Source organism: Prionailurus viverrinus, chromosome X (assembly GCF_022837055.1).
Source record: "Prionailurus viverrinus isolate Anna chromosome X, UM_Priviv_1.0, whole genome shotgun sequence".
Lineage (NCBI taxonomy): Eukaryota > Metazoa > Chordata > Mammalia > Carnivora > Felidae > Prionailurus > Prionailurus viverrinus.
In genome coordinates, this window is record NC_062579.1 from 94,333,484 (window position 1) to 94,339,972 (window position 6,489).

A 6,489-nucleotide genomic window follows, 5' to 3' on the forward strand; every position below is an offset into this window, starting at 1 on the left:
CCATGAATTTCCTGAATGCGCTTGAATTTCTACAAATGCAGTATTTGTGTTTTTGGTGCCGTTGTATTTCACACCGTGGAGCTAAATTCAGCCAATTTTTAAATAATATTTCATCCAAACAAATCCTGTGTCTTCACCACGGAAAGTATTACCTTGTTTGAGGAAGTTGCTGGTTGTCCTTTCCTGCTATAGACTGCAAGCCTGTGCCACAACATACCCAGTACACCAAGCTAACCCCCTGAGTGTTCCCAGCACATCGCTGATTGTACAGTACACAGGTTCGTCTGTAATTAGTGTTGTTTGTGTGCAAGTGTTTAATGTTCAGGGTGCTTAAAATATTTTACTCTTGAGTAGCTTCTATTGGTCCATTACAATTTGGGGCACATGATCTGCTTCTCCGAAGGGTAGTGCTGGGTGATTTCAGCTTACCTTAATTATCCCAAATTCTGAGATACTGGCATCCAAAAAAAAAAAAGAATACATCTGAAATCCTCATAACAGGTTTTCAAGTTTTTCACATCTATTGCCTCGTTTAAGGTAAGGGGTCGCAAAGTGTTTTCCCTTTCGTGGCAGTTCTGGAACTAGGGCCCAGACGCTCTTCCTCCTACAGTAGTCTCTTCGCAAATCCATTCTGCCTCTAACCACCGGCGGCCTGGTGGTTTCCAGGAACCTTGAAATTCCAATGGGATCCCATCAAACCGAAGGCAGATCCAAAGTCTGTGTCCCAGTTTTTTACAAAAAAGGCACACGCCTCACTTCTTATGCATTCGACACGAGGTAGTATAGTCAATCTCTCCTACTTTCCCCACAAAGACTCTTTCTGAGACAGGATCAGGACTCAGGGTCACACAGCCTCCAGAGCCTCTCTATTAGCAGCCATTCCATCTGAGAATCCATGTTCTGCTGGACCACAATAGCCTCAACCTCTCATTCAAGCCCCAGAAGAGTGCCTCTTAAATGTCAGTGTGCCTTGTGAATCACCTGGAGAACTTATAAAAATGCGGATTCTGGGGCACCTGGGTGGCTCAGCCAGTTAAACGTCCAACTCTTGATCTCGGCTCAGGTGATAATCTTGCAGTTCGTGAGTTGGAGCCCCGCATCCGACATCTGCGCTGACGGTGCGGAGCCTGCTTAAGTCTCTGTCCCTCCTTCTCTCCGCCCCTCCCCTGCTTGTGCTTGCTCTCAATACGTAAACTTTAAAAAAATGCAGATTCTGATTCAGCAGGTCTGGGATGCTACCTGAGAGGCTACACTTCTCACAATCTCCCGGGCATTGTTGGTGCCGCTGGTCCAGGGAGCAGTAAGATTCTAGAGAAAACTGTCTCAGGGCATGTAATTTAAGGAAAGAAAGGAAAGAGGGAGGGAAGGACAGAGGGGAAAGAAAAGACAGAGAGAGAGAGAGAGAGAGAGAAAGGGAAAGAAAGAAACTTGGGGTCAGCAAACCTGTGGGCAGAATGTTGCAGTCCTGAAGTGAATGCCCTGAAGTGAAATTGCCACAACTTCTGACTTGCTCTCTTTTCTTTAGTCACCTTGGTTGTTGATCCATTTTCTGAAGCAAAATTCAGGCTACATGACACAAAACTCACATTTTAATAGACATCAGTGCCAGTGTGGTTACGGCCCAGTTAGCTAGTACCTTGGCAACTATCCCTAGGATGAAAAGAAAAGCTGAGAAAAGCCTCTACAAACAAGTCTGTCCTCTGAGCCTATGTGAAGTCCCCAGACAAGAAGGAGAAGCCTCACGGGATGCCAGAAGAATCCTTCCATGTGTCAGTCCAAGAGGCACAAAGCAAGCTGAGCAGGAAACAGAAACCTCTCTGCTGTCCTCAGCCAGTTTGGTAATGTAATGGTAGGGGAATGTTGGTTAAGTGAAGGGCGAGCCCTTTATCCATTCATCTTTTAATTCCCAGGAAGTTCTCTGAGTTGGCCTAGATCTGTCAAGGTCTATGCAGGGGCACAGAGATCAAGAGGCACCCTGAGATTTGACTTTTATTGTCAATTATCAGAGCCAGCCTTAGGAGTTAGGGCTGCCAGTAACTCTTGAGGAAACATGACCCCAGGGCAAATCACCTGCAAAAATATGATTGAGCTGAAACGTGGTTAATAAAAAACATCCTTGGGGTGCCTGGGTGGCTCAGTCAGGTAAGCGTCCGACTCTTGGTTTCAGCTCAGGTCGTGCACTCACGGTTCTGGCATTCGAGCCCCTCGTCAGGCTCTGCGCTCTGGCTCCCTCTCCCTCTGCCCCTCCCCCACTCGCACACCTGTGCTCTCACTCGCTCTCAAAAATAAATAAACTTAAAAAAAAACCAAACACGTCCTTTGAAAGCAGAGTCATCTCTCCTTCTGTATGGGTGAGAATAGTCAGGATTATTGGACTTGTGGGAAGGCGTGCCTCAGCCTCAGAGCCAGCGCCCAGGAGGGAGCACACAGCCTCCCGACTGCCTGTTGCCTCTCTGAGTTACTGACCAACTCCCGGAAGCGTGGCCCCCAAAGCGTGCCTTGGCAGGTGACTGACTCACCGCACCCCACGGTTGACTCTGCTAACTGTCTCAAGAGATTCTTCCCAATTTCCTCATTGCTGTCAAGAATTACTTCTAGCTTCTTTGGTTTCTTCAACAATGTTTTTGAAATGCTTCTCACTTTCAAGACCTCAAGCTGCCTGAAGTTAAAGAAAAAGATTTCCATTTTTCCTCTACGATGCTTCTGCTTAGCCTTCCCAGAATATGTTAACTTTGTTCATACAACCCATTTTCAAAAGGATCAATTTTCCTTCTGCAGCCTACGCATAGGCTAGGGCTATGGTTCCCCAGACCATTTGCTGGGGAAAGTTTCCCACTTGAAGAGTTCATCTCAAGGTTACGTGGAAACCACGTTCTGGATAACTGAGGTGGTGATGTTCTTTGTTCCCAGAGGACTCTTCACGATGATACTTCATCGGTCCCCATTTAAAAGCAGGAAACAGAGGCAGTGACAGATGTAGGGGCTGTCCCAAAGTTATGCAGCTATGAAATGACATGCCATGGCCAATGGAGAGGGAGGATGGGGACTCCGATCTTTCTGCTCTAGATACAAAAATTTCTCCAAGCTTCTGAGACAAATATGACTCTGGACTCTAGAGATTCCAAGGAAGAGGTTTACCTACTTCCATGTTATTCTCATTCTGCCCTCTTTGGGGGCTTTTGGCCTTCAGGTGCGTCTTTGACAGTCTTCTTACAGATACTTGCCTTCCAGGGCCAGCGGTGGAATGTGACTATGTCATTCCCTTGGGCAAAGCTCATTGTTAGCTCAAGACAAAAAGAAGGGTTCCCTTCGTGTACAGGGAAAGGATGGAGAAGAGGCAGAAAAGTGAAGGCAGAAAAGCGCCCTTAAGTCTTCAGAGTCAGGGGCAAATGAATCCCCTGCACTAGTGAATGCCTCCTACAGGAAGGCAGCACCAGCATCCCAATCAGGTCCGTAATATCTGGGCAAAGACCCCACGGATGCCAGCCAAGCCCCTTCATGGGTATCACTGTTCTGGCCCCTTTCTGGAATGTGCTGTCTCTTTGAAGTCCGTGTGCTATTTTCAGATTTGAATAACTAAGGTTGTAGGTATTGAGAGAGCCAAGCTGTCACCTTTCCGGTAATGAACGGCACATTTCCTTCTCACAGTCAAATGGATTCCAGTCAAGCAAGCCACAGAACATTGTTTATCCTCTGTCTTAGGTAAACAGCCCTCTGTCATAGGGTCTGCAATCAGAATACACTCCGCGGGTTAGTTGTCCTGAATATCTACATATAAGTGCTCCTAAGGCTTTCTAGTATACCTGCATCCTAAGTGATCAGTGCCCTAAGTTAGACTTCATGTAATGTCTGTATATTCCTTAGTGCAATGCCCGGTGGAGAAGGAACGTAATTTAACCTATTGCAAAGCATTTGCATCAGGTCAAAGAATTTAAGCAGACTTGTTGCCTAAAGCCAGTCAATCTGGGTGCGGCCCCAGAGATGCCCATCTGAGAAAACATTCACGGTTCTTGTCCAAGATAGACTGAGCCATAATAGACTTTGCAATCCCTACAAGAAAGCCCGTTCAAATGTAAGTTTCCCCTTGTCTTTGCAGATCCCGCCCCGTTGGAGGCATGTGATGAGAGGAATCACCGAAAACGTGGCCGCTTCAAGGATCCTGAGCCAGACTTCACTCTCCCTGGTGTCGGGCATGACACGAATATTGTTGATGGTGCAATGACCTTTCAATAGGAAAAACGGATTGTTTTTCCCTTCAGTGCCTTATGGAACACTCTGAGACTCGCGACAATGCAAACCATCACTGAAATCGTTTTGCTTTGCTTGAAAAAAATTAAAATAAAACCAACAAAAAACATGGACATGCAAGATTCCAGTATGCGGAAAAAAATCGTATTACAAAAAGTCAATTCAACAAAAGCCATTCTTTGATACCACTGCTCAGTATACAAACACCATGTTCTTTAATACACACACACACACACACACACACGCACGCACACACGCACGCACGCACACAAATTTAAAATTCCAATTCAGCCAATAGGCCCATCTCAGCTAAAATAATTAATTCCTCCTGATGAAAAAAAAAAAAATCTCTGACTCCCTGTGTTTGGGAAGACAGACTGGCATTTCTTCTAGGATCTGCTGACCAGATGTTTTTGGTATTTCCTGTTGGTAGTGATGTTCTGTGCACCCTATTTCCTTTCAACGTTGCTGAAATGTGTATATCTTTAGAATGTAAATGCAACACTTAAGAAAATTCAAACACTTTTGGAAAAGGGACTCAACCGTGACTTCTCTGTGTTCTTGAAATGGTTTTGTGCGAATGCTTTGATAACTTCCCACTCGGTGAAGGGATTCCCAGAGCTTTCGAAATGGACTTGTGTGTGTAGCAAGGGGCGAGGCACGATCAGGCGTACCTCTCGGTGCTTTCCTACAATGGATCCCGGGGCTTTCCAAGAAGCCTGGAATTGCAGCTCACAGATCTGTTTTTCTTGCTTTGGTGTGCGTTTTAAGTCAATACAGCTGAGTCTTTAGCATTGAGGTGAGGGAAATGCTGCCTACACTCCCAAATGTGTTTAGAATATCTTTCTCAGAAACAACACTGTGTTTAAGCTCCGCTTTTCTCCGCTAAGTATGCCTTTCAAGTGTACACCTCGGAGACAGGACCGCGTTGCAAGGCGGGCCAGTGGGTTCAGACCACGGTTGTCGGTCTGACTTTACTCTTGCTAGGTCTGTCTTCCCAGCTGTTGCCTGTGACTGCCCGTGGCTCTCCGTCAGACTGCATGTGTCCTTTTCTAGTTTGCAAAGACTAAAATGCATTCCCAAACCTACTGCTAAACCGAGGGCCTCAGCATCACTCCCAGGTCCTTGCTCGGAGCAGTCTCTCCACTGACTTTCTCAGAAGATCGCGCCACTGCTCCACGGGCTATGAAGTAACTAACTGCGTACCTGCCGTTGGCATCATCAGAACAGTCAGAGGAAATAGTCTCCGCTCACTAATTACCTCCTATATAATGACGTATGCTTTCTGTAGTTCAGTAGTTTGCTCTCATCAGTGACGTGCATTGGGAAGTTTCCAGACTGTAAAAACTAGGAGCTTGAATTCATTTCCCAAGTGTGACCTTTAGATGCCTAGTTGACTCGCTGCCCATTTGCTCTTGTCTTCAGAAAAGGAAGGAGGAAGTCTCGTTCCGATGAAACGTTTCCAGAAAAGTGTAATATAAACTTTCATTCCAAAAATGGTGTCATAAGTGAGTAACTCACCTGTCAAATTTTAAATGGTATTGAACAAAAAAAAAAAAAAGGAAGCTGTTGTGTTTTCGTTTTTGTTTTGTTTTCATGAAACTGTGATTTTCAACTTCTGAATGCTATAATGTCCAGAGCAGGAAGCTAACGCTGTGCAAATATGAAGTTGTATAAAACAAATCAACCGACCTACACACAAATGTTTTCGTAGGCACTGTATAAGGAGAAATGTATGTTTATGGACTCAAATCAGTTTTTCAGAGGAAACTTTGCTGGGAATGAAGAGGCGGATAAATCGGTTTGTTATTTTTTAAAAACTTGCATGTTTAAAAAACAAACATTGATTGCTTCAAATTTCTGCTACTAACTTCAAACTATGGGAGTTTGGCGGTAGTCACTTGAGGATTTTTTTTTCCAATTCTTTTCTTTTTGTTGTTAAAGCTGTACTTCAGTGAACAGAAAAATTGCCAAGCCAACTAATGGCCGTAAAAGCGTAAATTGCATGTGTGGGCATAAACTACGGAGCCTCATTGCCATGAGGTATTGTACAAAGTTTTAATACATTTTGTAAATAAAATTGTAAAGAAAGAAGTCTGTTTCTGTGCTTTGACAGTTTAAAACGGACGTGGATACAGGTGCCAGGAAGTTATTATTCATCAATTTACTTCCCGCCAGAGGCTTTGCCAATGATATCACAGTTACCTCGCCGGTGGTTTTCATAAAAGATTACGCCGCTCC

General features: G+C 44.9%; 1 protein-coding gene across 1 annotated transcript in view; it reads left to right on the forward strand.

The window, feature by feature from the left end:
* The window catches only part of GRIA3 (glutamate ionotropic receptor AMPA type subunit 3), a 267,194-nt gene extending 260,928 nt beyond the window's left edge, over nt 1-6,266 (forward strand). Inside the window, exon 17 of the mRNA XM_047844668.1 lies at nt 4,097-6,266. The gene's annotated coding sequence lies outside the window, so the exon portion shown is untranslated. The remainder of the gene's footprint in view (nt 1-4,096) is intronic.
* Nucleotides 6,267-6,489: the final 223 nt, after the last annotated feature.